Source organism: Hippopotamus amphibius, chromosome 1, assembly GCF_030028045.1.
Source record: "Hippopotamus amphibius kiboko isolate mHipAmp2 chromosome 1, mHipAmp2.hap2, whole genome shotgun sequence".
Lineage (NCBI taxonomy): Eukaryota > Metazoa > Chordata > Mammalia > Artiodactyla > Hippopotamidae > Hippopotamus > Hippopotamus amphibius.
This window is the reverse complement of record NC_080186.1, coordinates 95,784,598-95,799,936: the sequence shown is the minus strand read 5'-3', so window position 1 is coordinate 95,799,936 and position 15,339 is coordinate 95,784,598. Positions and strand designations below refer to the sequence as shown.

Genomic DNA, 15,339 nt, shown 5'->3' with positions numbered 1-15,339 from the left:
CTCCCCAAACGTCTCACCCTAGCCTCTGTTTCCAGAATCAGCAGCGAATTGAGCCTGGGAGTCAGAAGGCCTGAACTACAGGCTTGAGTTACTTCTAAGCTGGGCTCCAGCCCCAAAGAGCCAGCAGACTGGTAACTAGTAAGGGCACAAAGGACAGAGGGCCCTTAAAATGTATTCCTCACGTTATGGAAGAAGAAACTGAGCAGAAGCAATCTGCTCGAGGACAGTCAGCTTGTTAGAGCAGATTTGAGACTGGGTTTGCCAACTCCCAGGTGATCAGTGTTGGTGCTGTTCCACTACAGGGCCTTGGCTCTACGTTCCAAAAGCCGCTGATCAAGGTCTCGTTTATCACCCTTGACCCATCCAACACGTCCTGACAAATCCAACCAACCAATCCCTAACAGACCCAGAGTGCACCCTCTTTCTCAGGCCTCTCAGCAGGCGGAATGCAGGTTGGTCATCACTGCTGCCAAAAGCAGCCCCTTCTCCCATGAGCCTCCGTCAGGTTGGGAGCAGCTGCAACCAAGGGATCTGATCAAGCAGAGACCAGCTGGGCTCTGTTGTGTCTGATGTTGATCCATCTGTCTGTCTGGGTCCGAGAGGTGCTGAGGGCAGAGGGAGTCTGGTGATAACCTGGCTTTGCTGAACTTCCTCTAGCCTGACTCACAGGGATAGAGCACACTGGAAGAAATTGTGTTGCTCCTTCTGCTGGCGTTGTGAGGAAAGAAATGTCTACATGGACTTGAAGATGACACAGCAACTGGCCTCAGAATCAGAATGGGCACACAGATGAGTTCCTGGGGCCAGCTTCCTGGGGCCATCGGAGGGATGGTCTCATTCTCATTGTCTTCTCCTTTGACTCCAGAACAGGGAGTGACAGCCTTAAGCAGCAGGGGCTGAGATGCTGAACCCCTGTGGTTCCAGCCAGAATGTAGGGGGAAGGGGTGGTGGCCAGACAGCCTGGAGGGGGAACCCTAGCACAGGCTGCTTCGGGTGGGGATCTTGTGGCAGAAGAGCTCCGAGAAGCCAAGGGCACAGGAATCAGCCTCCCTGAGGCTGGGAAGAGAGCTAGAGAGCCACCAACGCTGAGCCACCTCCCGTCAGAGTGTCCGCGATGAGCGGAGTCCTGGCTGGGTGTCACATGGGTGCCACATGGGTGCCCTTTGTTAGCCTCGTGGACTGGGGCGAGACCTGGTCTCTCTGATCGTTTTTAGACTTTCCTGATCTGTGACAAGGTGCAGAGAGCAGTATTTGCTACACAGGTTGCTGTAGCTTTAAGGCTCACGGAGGTGGGGGGGGGGGGCGGATGTCTGTGAGAGGCTTCGGAAAATGTACACAACAGGAATGATGATTTTCTTTACCCCACACTGCTGTCTGTCAGCGCCTCTATGATGTGCGGCATTAGGACCCTGATTGCTAAGTTGCCAGAGAGTGGTTTTTATCTCCACACTGTGCACACAAGTACTTTAGTCGGGAATGACAGAAGCAAAGGGCCTTTCCTTCTAGAAGGGATTACCCAGGCCCCACCAGCAGATGTTTATGAATCTATAACAGCATTCATGAGTCCCCACAGGGTCCCTCCGCTCACAGAGAAAGCGCCCAGAATTGAAGCATGCAGGATGCGAGCGCACGCATGCGCCTGCGCACACAGGGACACAGGCGCACTCACCACGGCAGTCCGCGACTTTGCCATCAACTGTCCGCCTTCCTGGGTGCTGGGCCTCCGCAGTTCTCAGCCCATGAAGGGAGTACTCTCTCTCAGAATAACAACGTTGCGATGGTAACTGGTTGAAGAACTGAGAGAAATGTCAGGACTGAAGGGACAATTTTGCATTCATCAGCTGTAGTTTTCTGGGAGAAAGATACTACTAATGATTTATATTAGTAAATATAAATTGATGAAAGACTGTCACATACATTACTATTTAAGCCACGTGGCACTCTTAGGAGACGCATACTATTATCTGAGGCTGGTGATCATGGTATTTTTGAAGGCTACAGTCCAGTTATTTAGTAAAATGTCCCGCAGTTTGGGTTTGGCTGATGTTGCCTTATGAGTGGATTCAGGTTATGCATTTTTGTCAGGAATGCTAGAGAAATGATGCTGTGTTCTCAGTTCATCTCCAAAGAGACACACAATGTTGATTTGTCCCGTTTCAGGGATGTTAACTTTTATCAGTTGGTTAAGATTATGTTAGCCAAGTTTCTCCACCGTAAATTCAATTATAAGTATTGAATGCTTATCAATTAATCAGGACTTGTGAGGAGATACATTGAAACCATATAACTATTGGGTTCCTGACCAAATTTGCACCCACAGGATGTAGCACCCATTGATGATTCTTGCCTAAGTCATTTATTACTATGATGGTTGCCAAATGGTAATTTTCTAATTTCATCTCTTTTCTGTATTTATCAATTGGCATTCTAATGTAAGGTAGTGCCTTCCCTTCTCACCACGTATTTATTTATATCTGTAATAACTCAACCATTCCTGTTTTATTCAGTGGGTTATTATACTGGATACTAATATTAAAAGTATTTACTTTGATGCCTAAATTGTCCCAGACTTGGCCTGCAGGTATCACTTCAATCTGGATTATGTACCCTTTTGTTCCCATCATTCTTTGAGCACTTCCTTACTTTCTAGCACAAGATGCTCTAGGTTCATCTAGTAATTTCTACGCTGATCAGTCCTGGTTCTTTTTAGTGGAAAATAATATTTAGAAACAAAGATCTGAGTGATTGGTGTGTTCACTGCTATTTGGGTATCATTGCCTATAGGACCTCTCAACAGATGGAGCTAGAAACATATATGTACACATGCACACACTCACACACCTACATCTATTTATCTGTTTAAAACTTGGATTCAAACTAATTACCCCAATTCTGATGGTTTATTTCCTTTCCATAAATGTAACTCCTTTCACTAACCATGAGAAATATGACTCCCATTATCTTCAATATATTATCTATTTTCTCAAGTCCTCTACTTGCAATCAATATCCTAACCATACAGGCCATCTTCTCTGCCCCAGGCTTACCAAACATGCTGGTTGCACTGGCCAAATTTTGACCCCAGTCTCACTGACCACACCAGCTATGCTGGCTGAATCCTCCATCTATATCAAAGGCAAAGAAGAGAGGAAGGGCACATTCTATAATTTTTTTAAAGGATTGGATTCATTGAAGTTTCTCTTTGTCACATATTGAAATCAATTACACGGTCATTCAGACACACCGTATAACCTAAAGATACCTGTTCTAATAGCAGAGCATCTTTAATGTTTCTGACAGAGTAATAGAGCCAGTATTTATGAAGTTATTTCTAGATTAATCTGAAAAACAGATTATATGTGTGTTCTTCATTCTACATTTTTAAAGCTCTCGCATAATCTGTTTTCTTATTTTATATTCATTCTAACTTTGTAAAGATGACAAAGTAGAGATCCTTTGCCCTACTGATAATTTCAGGAACAACTTTTCAAAGAAGGTATGTCAGAGAATAGTTGTTTACCAAACCATTTCCTTTTACCTCCTGGGTGGAAGCTTGACTACATTTCCCAGCCTCCCCTGCAATCAGTTGTGGTCATATGACTGAGTTCTGGCCCGCAGAATGTGGGCAGAAGTGATGAATACTACTTCTAGACCCTTAAAACCTTTGACACAACTCTGCAGGCTCCCCGTCTGCAGTCCCCATCTGCTGACTGAATACACAGGATCCAGCAGAGGAGTCCAAAGCCTGTAGCAGTTAGCAGAGCCACAAGATGGGCAGTTCTAGGTCCCTGTATCACCCTGTGGAAGGCCTTCAGCTGAATATCTGCATTAAACTCCTATGTGAAGGTGATGTCGACTTGTATTGTGGTGAGCCACTGAGACTTGGGGGATATTAGCCACGTCAGTTAGCTCACCCTAACTAATACAGAAAGTAAGTGAATTGCCCAAGTTTACCCTTTAGAAGTGATAAATCATTATGTTGAATGTGACCATCTTCTGATCCCTACCTGAGGGTTCTTCCCATCAGATCAGATCAAGTTAAAAGTAACATTTTCCTCCTTAGCCCAAGCATGAAACTAGACCCACTTTCTATCCCAAGGGGACTGTGGCCCACATTTGCTGGTTCATGGATTCATCTTCATCAGATGAAAACACCTAGTTTGCTTAACACCTGACCTCTGGCAAGAGACTTGCTCACCCTGTAGAAGCCGGTCTCCCCGGTAAAAGGGGACAGCCCTTCAATTTCCCACAAGTGAACTCTGTGGTTGGTGTGGTGGTGGTGACAGGGCCTGAAGTCTGAGGGTGGTCCAAAAGACTTGGGGGACAAGTTGACTTCTTCCTCTGACACAGGAGGTCAGCAGCAGTTCCTGGTCACCTCTACATCCATGTCAGCGCAGTTCAGACTGCTAGAAACTTACATCTTCCTGAAGAGGGTGTTCCTTGCCTTCCTCTCTCCAGGCAAGACAAGTTTTCAAGACCAAGAGAGTTAGAGAAATCAGATCAAGTGGGTGGGGAAGGTGGGAACAATGCAATAATATGGGGGAAAGGAAAATTCAGGCTGGAGATGTGGGCATGAGAGGCCTTGGAAGCTTTCTCAATATCACAGTCTAAATTTCCAAGTAGAGTCACAAAGTCATATTTCTAGAGTTGGGCAAAGCCTCAAGGTTTGCCTAGCCTTCATTTCATAGAAATATGCCTAACTGTTATTTCATAGAGAGAGAATTGAGGACCTGAGTGATTAAGGAGCACGTCCAAGGTCACAGAGGTAATCAGGCCTAGGACGAGACCCCAGAACAGTGCTCTTAGCACTTTTCTACTTTGCCGCAGGTCTGATGGGAAGCGCTCAGTTCAAGCAGTTGAAGAAGCAGATGTAATTAGGATACTAAGTGCTGGAGAGCGTGGTCCCTGAGGACACATCTCTCCATGACCTTGGCCAACCCCCAAGCCTCCCTGAAAGTCTTTCCCTCCTTCAAGAAGCCAGCTCCCATCACCCACCAGGGTCTGACACAAACAGTCTGTCTGGGGTGAGTCGCTCAATTCCAAGGTGAAGCAGGAGTGAGAACATCTCCACTTAGAACTCCAGAACATCTGGGAAGGGAAAGTGTCTCCAGACTGGAAAGGCATGGAAATTTCCCCGAACCCAGAAGCATGCTTGGAATAGCATCAACTGCCGCATCACCACTCCAGCCCGGCCTTGTTAGTGAGGCAAGCCGCAATCAGGAGATAATTAGCTTGCTGTTATTTATTCCCTGCACTAATCAGCAGCCCACTGCTTGCACAGTGGAGAGGGCTCCCGCCCCCAGAGCTGTGGGGGTTCTCAGGGACCTTTAGTTACCAGCCAGGAAACAAGTAGCAGAAGACAAAGGGCTGGGGAGACGAAAAGAGGGAGGAAGAGCCCCGACTACAGGGCCCAGGCGCTGCCGACCCCTGCACAGTGCACAGATCCCTGGGGAGAGGCAGCTGGGGAGCCCGGGGAGCCCCGGGAGCCCCGGCAGCAGCGCTACACTCCACTTCGTTTTGTTCTTGGGATTGGGCTCTGGTCGATAAAGGGCGGCTGGCGTTCAGCTCCCTGTTCTGCCTCACTGCAGTCAAATTGCCTTTTTCCAAGGCGACTTTCAGAAAAAAGATGACATTTATCAAAGCCCGCTGAGTGGTGACCTTGGTGGGAGGGAGAGAGGGCGGGTGTACTGTCGTCTGTGGACTCAGGCAAAGAAAATGAGGAAAACCTGGAGGGAAGGAAATGCTTTCAAACCTCAAAGTTGTTGGAACAACCATGGGGAGATGCCTCTGGGTTTGAGGACGTGCTCAACTGCACTCCCTCCTGGCCCCTTCCTCATCCTCACCAGCCCATTCTTATCGGCAATCCCTGCCTTTTCAGCCCAAATAGTAGTTCAAAGATACTCGACCCAAATAACAACCTCTGGGAAGGGCTCAGACCTATGACTTGCTAACTTTGCAAAATATAGAACCTTAGAATCAGTAGCAGTTCCAGAATTTCTGTACAGGGCAGGCTAAGAGGCTGCTGTTTGGTTGGAAGGCAGTGAGTGAGGGAACTGGAAGATTTGTACTAAAGCTGTATTTGTATAGCAAGTACGTTGGGTTTTTTTTTTACACATATCACACATCTGTATGGAGGGCGTGGACAAAGCCCTCCCAATCCACTTCTTAGCCCCACCGGTGCATAGGACCCCAGAGTTGGAAGAGAACTTAGGGGTCATCTGGCCAACCTTGGGTCCTACACAGGACTCCTCCACAAGTTTGCCCCCTTCTCTTCTCTGGCCTCCTAAGCCCTTTATACACAGGCTCTTATAGCACCTGTCACCATGCATTGTGACCCTCTGTGTCTCAGTTTCCTTCACCAAACAATGACACTTGAGAACAGACACAGCTTCTTTTTTTTAGTTTTTTTTTTTTTAATTGTTTTATTTTGGGGGGCTGCATCAGGTCTTAGTTGTGGCACGTGGGATCTTTCACTGCGGCAGGCGGGCTCCTCTCTAGTTGTGGCATGCAGGTTTTCTCTCTCTAGCTGTGGTGCACGGGCTCCAGAGTGCATGGGCTCTGTAGTTTGCAGCACGCGGGGCTCTCTCATTGAGGCACTACTGAGGCGAGCTCGGTAGTTGTGGTACGCAGGTTTAGCTGCCCAGAGGCATGTAGAATCTTAGTTCCCCGACCAGGGATTGAACCCTTATCCCCTGCATTGCAAGGTGGAATCTTTACCACTGGACCACCAGGGAAGTCCCCAGAGCTTCTTATGTGCCCACCTTTGTATTTCACATTTCTGCTCCTAAACACTCACAGGAGTTCTTGCTAGATGTGACTGGGGGTATGTGTGATAGAATGAATGAACAAACAGATGAAGGGACATCTGAGAAGAACAGTCATCCAGCCCCTGCTTGAATGCTTCCTGTGATGAGAAGTTCATTACCTCAAGATGGAAAAGATTCATTATTGGACAGTTGAAATGTTTGAAGATGTTGCTGGACAGGGAATGGAAATCTGCTTTTCTGATACTTCTACCCTGTAGAACAGGTCTGCCCTTCAGAGGCCTAGAAGAACAGAGGTCTTCAATCTAGTATTCCATGGAGAAGCCTTATGAGATCCCTGCCCCCAAGAAATGTGTGTAAAATCGTGTATGTGTCTGCACACACACACATGTGCTTAGGGGCAGGGAATCCACAGTTGCACAAAGGAGTCTGTATTACCAGATTCTAGGGCCACACTTCATTTGTTTACTCCCTCTTCCTCATGATATGTGTACTAGACAAATCAAGTCCACAAAAATGCTTACTTTTTGGATTTTTCCCTCCTTACTTTTCCAAAGAAAGCACATCCCCAAGTTGTTACATATCTTGTGCAAAACTAGCTCTGCTACTCTAACCACAGATGATTAGGTGGGGATTAATTCACATAGTGACGTTAACCACGTATGGGTGGGGCACACAGGAGCCCAAAGGAAAGAGCTTGATAGGAATTCTGATCAAAAGAGTACTCCATGTTGGATGGTAGCAATTTGACTCACTCAAAGGCCCTTGGGGAAATAAACATCCTGGTGGTACCCACAGAAGATGGGTAACTTTTCGATTGCAAGCCTCTTTCTGCCATTTCAAACCACTTTTTCAATTTTCCAAGCCTTGGAGGCACTGGGCTCATAGTGACTACAGCTAATAAGGCAACTCCCTAGTCACGATACACTTCCGTGCGGTCCTGCAATAAACTTCTCTTCCTGAAACCTATTAGGTATGACTCTTCTTTGCAATTCCAAAGATTCTGGCTAATATACAACCCTTCAACTTTCAGAAGTGGTTATTATGACTTCCTCCCAAAGTAAAGGGTCCTCATTGCTAAGGTATCCTTCATATATGACTACCAAAGTAAGTATTCACACACATTCTCATTAAATCCTCACAAAAATCCTAGAATAGTGGTTCTCAAGTTTGGGGCTTGGATACTAAGAATCACCTGGCTTCACCTTAAATACAGATTCCCAAGCCCCCACCTCCAGAGGTTCTAAGCAAGTCTGGGGTGGGCCTTGAAATCCATTGTTTGAACAAGTTCCTTGGAGATTCTGATGTAGGTAGTCTGAAGCCCACACAGAGAGAACATGGCCTATAGGGTAGTGTTTCCCAACTGCCTTGATGATCGAAATGCCTCTGAGACGTCTCCCGTAAAAATTCTGATTCCGTGGATCAGAGGCTCTGAAATTTATACTTTAAATAGGACAGGTATCAACGTGCATTTTAATCTGGGAGAAAACTGAGACCCAGAGTAACGTATCCACAGCCATACAGACAGTTGATGTCAGGGGTGAGACTAGAATCCAGCTCTCTCAACACTCAGTCCAGTGCTCTTTCTGCTGGGTCACAAAGGCCACACCACCTACATAGAGGCCTGAACATAACAGGCAATTGATAGAGATTTGTTAAACTCAGTAGAATCCACACAGGTTCTAGAGGGAAGAAACTGTTTCTATAAAGCACATTTACATCTCGCTCCACCCAGCCTCACCCCAAGCCATATAACACAGTGGCCTGCCCTAGGGGCTCAACTGATATTTGTGAGAGAAAGCATCACCGTATATTGCTGGACTGTGTACTGCTCCATCAGCTACCTCCAGCGGTGCTCCAGACTGTAATGGAGCTGCCCAGAACTGAACTTGATATGCCAGTGACCGTCTGACCCAAACTGAGTACAGCAGGAGCTCCTCTGCCCATGTTTCTACAGGAACTGCTGCCTGTTCTGGGGAGCCAGACCTTGCCCTTCCTGCTGGTCTGGCGTGTACCCTCATGAAATGCATGTAAGTTGACTGCTCTGTTCCTGGCCCTGGGCCGCCTCACTCCTTCAGCCTCTACTGTGGCTTCCTAATCCTAGTCTCCCAACCATCAACACTTAGAACTCTGCTATGCCCATAACCTCGGCAGCTTTCCCCAGTTCTATATGCTCTGCACTACTCCTGGAAAAGAACTCCTCGAAAATAACCCTGTGTTGAAAAGAACCCTAAACATGGATGAAGGGCACAGCCCACTCCTATCTCTCCACATTTACAGAGTGCCTACCACATGCTAGAGGCTCTGTTAGGTACATGGACTTATTAAATACTTACAACAACCCCATTAGGTAGATATTTTATGCCATTTTACAGGTTAAGTAATTGGCTCAGGTCGCCCAGTGAGTGGCAGAGCCAGGATTTGATCCCAAGGAGCCTGGCTCCAGAGGCTATGGTCTTAACCACAAAGCTACACCCCTTTTCCAGGTAGACTCAGTTCTGCCATTACCCAGCTTGTGAATTTGACTGCTAAGGTATCTTCTAGCAGTAGCAGTCTAAATTTCTCTCATCATAGGTAAGGGCCAGACCAGCTGACATTATGATTAGCCTGAGAATAGGCTAAGAAGAGTATAAGTAGTCAAAGAGTAGAAACTTCAAACATAAATGAATAGGGACTTCCCTGGTGGTCCAGTGGTTAAGACTCTGTGCTTCCACTGCAGGAGGCACTTCTTTGATCCCTGGTTGGGGAACTAAGATCCCGCATGCCGCCCAGCCAAAAGCAAAACAAAACAAAACAAAACAAAAACCATAAATGGAATAGGTAAGGATTCAAAAAGTATGATTAGCGGAAAAAGATCTATTAATTCAAAGAGTTAGTCAAGTTAGTCAAAAGGCCTTAGATAAGTGAGAAAAATCCTTAACTACAAGTTTAACATTTAGTTTAACTATAATCCTTTACAAAATCATAAAAGCACTGAGTTCCTAAACTGGAATATTAACTCTCTAAATATAATACAAGCTAGTCAAGGATTCATACGATATGAACTAGCTTAGAAGTCTCACATTAGCTAAATTTAAATTTTAGATATAAAGTCTTTCAAAATCAAAAGTTTTTTCCCATCTTGCAAGATAGCAGGTGAAAAGGCTGAGAAGCCAGATACAAGGGAGAAAAAACCTGAAGCCAAGAAGGCTGATGCTGGTGGCAAGGTTAAAAAGGGGAAGCAGGTCAAGGAAGGGAAGCCCCACTGCAGCTGAAAACCTGTCCTGGTCAGAGGAATTGGCAGATATTCCCGATCGGCTATGCATTCCAGAAAGGCCTTGTACGAGAGGAAATACCCAGCAGCTAAATCCAAGGTTGAAAAGTAAAAGAAGGTGAAGGTTCTTGCTACTGTCACAAAAGCAGTTGTGGTGACAAGAATGGTGGTACCCGGGCGGTTAAACTTCGCAAAATGCCTAGGTGTTATCCTACCGAAGATGTGCCTCGAAAGCTGTTGAGTCACAGCAAAAAGCGCCTCAGTAAGCACGGGAGAAAACCGTGCGCCAGCATCACTCCTGGGACCATTCTCATCATCCTCCCTGGGCGCCACAGAGGCAAGAGGGTTATTTTCCTGAAGCAGCAGAACAGTGGCTTGCTGCTTGTGACTGGGCCTCTGTCCCTCCATCAAGTTCCTCTGCATAGAACACACCAGAAATTTGTCATTGCCACCTCCACCAAAATTGATATCAGTGGTGTGAAAATCCCAGAACGTCTCACTGACGCTTACTTCAAGGAGAAGAAGCTGTGTAAGCCCAGGCACCAGGAAGGTGAGATCTTCGACACAGAAAGAGAGAAATATGAAATTACAGAGCAGTGCAAGCTTGATCAGAAAGCTGTGGACTCACAAATTCTGAGAAGAATCAAAACTGTTCCTCAGCCCCGGGGCTACCTCCGCTCAGTGTTTGCTCTTACAAACGGAATTTACCCTCACAAAGTAGTGTTCTAAACGTCTTACAAAGAACCTAATTAAATAAACTCCGTCCATTCAACAAACAAACAAACAAACAAAACAAAAAATCAAAAGAGAGGGTTGCTTGTACAGGAAAAGAAAATACCAAAACTTTGACAAAACTTCTTAATTAAAAAACACCAGACTCCTTTTGGAGGATCTCTTGGTTATCCAGACTCACAGGCAGGAGCTCCAGGCTCGTCTTATTCGTCCCAATGCCTTGGAACAAAAGTCTTCCGTCTCTGGGATGTCCGGTCAGCTGCAGGCTGACTGAGGTGGAGGAACCCCACCACTAAAGGCTAAAATAACATTTTGAGCCGTGAATTTATTTGTCAGCAATAGTTCAAAGACACATGTATCTGATGACTCAGTGCAGGACTATTTTGAGATGTCCATATGTGGGTGTCAAAAGCCAAGAAAATGTTCATGAGTTAGCCATCAGGAATGATCATCTCTGTGGAAGCAGAATAACCCTGACCAAAAGCATGTCCTGCAGATTGAACAAGACACCGGAAGGCGTCAATGGCACCCCTCCGCCCACAGCAGTGACTCCTCTTCTGTCCCTGGTTAGTATCCACATCTTGTGGTTCCTGCGGGTCAAGTGAAGCTTCCAGAAAGTGTGCAGAGTTGAGGTGGAAAAGAGTAAGGAGCGGCCAAAAGGGAGTTGGATGGATGTCAGTTGAGGACATATTTGTCTCCTGGACAGTAGATAATGGGTGAGCATGCTAAAAGGCAAGTTAAAAGGTTAAAAGGATCAGTGAAATGAGTGATGGTTTATGGAGTGGAGGTGGGAGGATGGCAACAGAAATCCTTCAGAGTGAGCACCTTCGGGGACAAACTAAAAATGGAAACATAGGTGAACTGCTAGATATAGGAAGAGCTCAACCCAGTGGTAAGGGCTTCAATTTCAACCCTCTGAGCAATACTTAACAACGCAGTCATCTTTATTGCTACCCCTCCCAGAAATAGCTTCATTTTGGAACCCCCTCTTTTTGGCGGTACTCTAAAAACTACAAAGACTGTGCTGATAGTAGTAATACCACTGAAATTCACCACAAAATGCAGGATGTTTTTTAAGTTAAAAATTTTTAACTTAAATTTTTATTTTAAATTTGTAAATATTCTTAAATTATAAAAGATAGCCTAGAGAGTGAGCGCTTGAAAATATGAGTGAATGTCCTAAACACATATCCTAGAATGTGGGAACAAGGCAGACAGTTGTGCAAGGTGATCTGTACATATGTGGCCATCAAGACCAGAGGATCTCCTAACTTCCATGGAGAAAACTCGGTTTTTAAAAAGATAATACTTATACATAATAAGGCACTTTCACAACTGTTAGCTCATTTGATCCACAAAATAATCCTATGAAATAAGTTCAGATGCTATTAGTATCCCCATGTTACAGATAATGGAATGAGATTTAGTAAAATAAAGTGAAATACCCAAAGTCACACAGCCGGTATACAGCTGTGACTTCTCCAAGACCAAACGCTATGCTCCGTGCTTATCCCTTGCGTGGTCAGGCCATTCAAGATGGCTGTTCTGTTGCTCTCTCTCTGTATATGCCCTGCTCAACCAGGCCCTGCTTCACTCACATGACTATCTAATCCTCTTAATTACAGGGCTTAATCAGTAGCTGCCTATGTGCTTGCCCCAGACCCAGCCGCTCGTTTCCTTGGTAATTGATGAGCCAACCTGCTGTCAATTCACCCTGTAAATGGTGGCCTCTTCTCCCCTGAGCAGCGAAGATAGTTGCCATGTCCTGCCTGACATCTGCTGTACACCAGGGGTGTGGCTCCATGACATTCTTTGCTTCAGACATGTAAAACTCCCATACCAAATAAACCATTGATGTCCCTGTCACTGTCTTCAGGCTCTTTCTTCAGTCTCGCGGCTGGGCAATTACAAGGCTTGTGGCTCAACATCCCTACACCAGGCACTGAGACTAACATAATGAATGTGCTAATTTAATGAAATTATTAATGAATGAATTAATTCAACAAACATGTTTTAATGCCTATTAGGAACCAGACCCAGGGTAAATCTGCTCTCAAGGAGCTTACAGTCTAATGGGGAAGCAGATGTGTAAACAGAATTGTAAATGAGAAGTTCTATAAGGACATATATACAACATGAAATGGAATCACAGAAAGGAGCACCTAAGTGTGCCCAGCAAATTCGACTAGATTGTCCTAATACAAGGATGGCCAGCTGACTGAAATCTTTAGAAAGGAGTCAAAAGGTAGCTTCCTAACAGGGTATTTTTCTCCAGCGGAAGTGGCCAGCACTAATTACTGAAAAAGAAAAAAAAAAACTTCTAATATGGAGAAAAGCAATTTATCCAGTCTCATAACCTGGTAGACACATCCAACCTTTTCTGCTCAAATGCTGAGCTGACCAAACAACCTTTCAAATTGTATTTAGGGAAGCTGGGTTGATCTATTCCAGCAAGAGGAAATAAACACCCACTATAAATAACCTGTTGCTATTTATCCTGCCAAGGTCCTCTTTATTGTTGTAAATTAATAGATGGTTGTTCCGGTCTAGAAAGCAGCTGCGGGAGAGTTATCATGAGTCAATTCTTTCTACCAGTGCCGTCCAGTGGAAATTTCCATGATTATGTTCAAAAGGGTAGCTAGCCAAATGTGGCTACTGAGCACTTGAAACACAGCTAGGACAACTAAGGAAGTGATTTATAATGTTATTTAATTTTAATTAATTTAAATCACCACATGTAGCTAGTGGCTACTGACTTGGACCACACAGCCCTATACCCTTGGTACTCAAAGTGTGGCCTGTAGATCAGCAGTGTCTTCATCATGTTATTAGCTTGCTGGAAATGCAGAATCTCAGGCCCCACCCTAGACCTACGAAGTCAGAATCTGCATGTTAACAATATCCCCAGGTGATCTGCATGCACATTAAAATTTGAAAATGGCAAGGTTATTTCTGAATGACCTGAAAATTAAAAAAAAAAAGGATTGACTGAGAACCATATCGGTGACCTCTTCAAATTGCAGATACCTATATGTGAGACCGGTGTCCAGCATAAGGAGCCTTCTTTCTTTGTATCTATCTCTTATCCATCCTTTAAACATAGCAGAAAGGGGAAAGGGAGAGAAAGGAAAGAGCCTGGAACACTGGGTCTAAGGAAAGTTAGTACAGGATATGGGGGTGGGGGTGGGGTGGGAAGAACATGAGTTTCTCAGGGATACCTGTACAAAATAAAATGATGGAATTTCCTTGATAATTACTGAATATGGATGATGGGTATACAGGAGTTCATAGTACTATTTTCTCTTGTGTATGTTTGAGATTTTTCAAAACTGAAAAATTGATGTGATTTCAGAGATGATGTGTGTGATAGCCAGACTCCAAGATAGCCCCCAAAGATCATCTCCTTCCGGTATCCTTACCTTTGTGTAGTCTCCTCCCATACTGAATCAGGGCTGGTCCATGTGACCAAAGTGGAGGTGAGAGGTGTGACCTCAGAAAGCTAGGTTGTTGTGATTTCTGCCCTGTTCTCTCTTGGATCTCTTGCTCTGAGGGAAGCCAACTACCATGCTGTGAGGACTTTCACTCAGTCTCATGGAGAGGCCTTTATGGAGAGGTGCCAAGCCCTCTGGCCAACACCCAGCCAGTCATATGAGTGAGCCGTGTAACTGAGTCTCTGTGGAAGTTGATTCTCTAGCCCCAGTCAAGCCTTCCATTGACTGTAGCTCCATTTGATTGCAACTGCCAAGGCAGAACTGCCTTTCAAGACACTCCTGAATCTCTGACCAACAGAAACTGTGAAATATAATAAATGTACATTCTTGTAGTAAACCCCTGAGTTTTGGGGCAATTTGTTATGCAGCAATAGAGAACTGCAGCAATGTGATTTCAGAATTTCCCACTCCCTGAATACCCTCCCTACCTTATCACTGATGCCTGAAATAAACATGAAAGGAAAGACCTTTTCACACTGTGCATAGAATTAACATGCTAATACCCCTTGAAGAGATAATATATTCCCTTAAATTCATGGTAAAACATGTGGCAGATATAAATTCTTTCTTTTGAAAACTCTTAGCAGGCTAATATATTGTGACATTAATTTCAGTCTTGCTCTTGCTGTTGTAAGAAACTAGCAAGAATAAAAAGGGGATATCTCCTTCAGGTAATTTCTCAAGAACAGCTAAAGTCCTGAATTATTAGGTCTAGGTTCTTCTTACATCCCCTTCTTCCCATGCCCGACCCCCCAAAACACACACTGGTTAACAGCTTCTTGCTGTTTCAGGGACCACTCTAAAGAAGACAAGCTCCCACCCCCTTCATTTTGAGGATTAAGTTACAGAGAAACTATGCTGGGGTATGAATTGGGAGATTGGGATTGACATATATATGCTAACATGTATAAAATAACTAACAAAAAAGAGAGAAAGAAACTATGCTGTTAATTGCTCCATAAGGGGAGGGGAAAGAGCTGATACTGGTTTAGGAAGAGGGCAAATGGCCAGGCCTAAAGGATGAATGACTTCCCCCAGGCTGGGAAGATTTTGGAGTTTCCAGGAATGGAAGCTTGTTCCTGGTTTGTATGAAGTCGGG

The 15,339-nt window shown here is 45.0% G+C and overlaps 1 pseudogene; it reads left to right on the top strand.

The window, feature by feature from the left end:
* The first annotated feature begins 10,048 nt into the window (after window positions 1-10,048).
* Window positions 10,049-10,746, top strand: LOC130859452 (60S ribosomal protein L6-like; annotated as a pseudogene).
* Window positions 10,747-15,339: the final 4,593 nt, after the last annotated feature.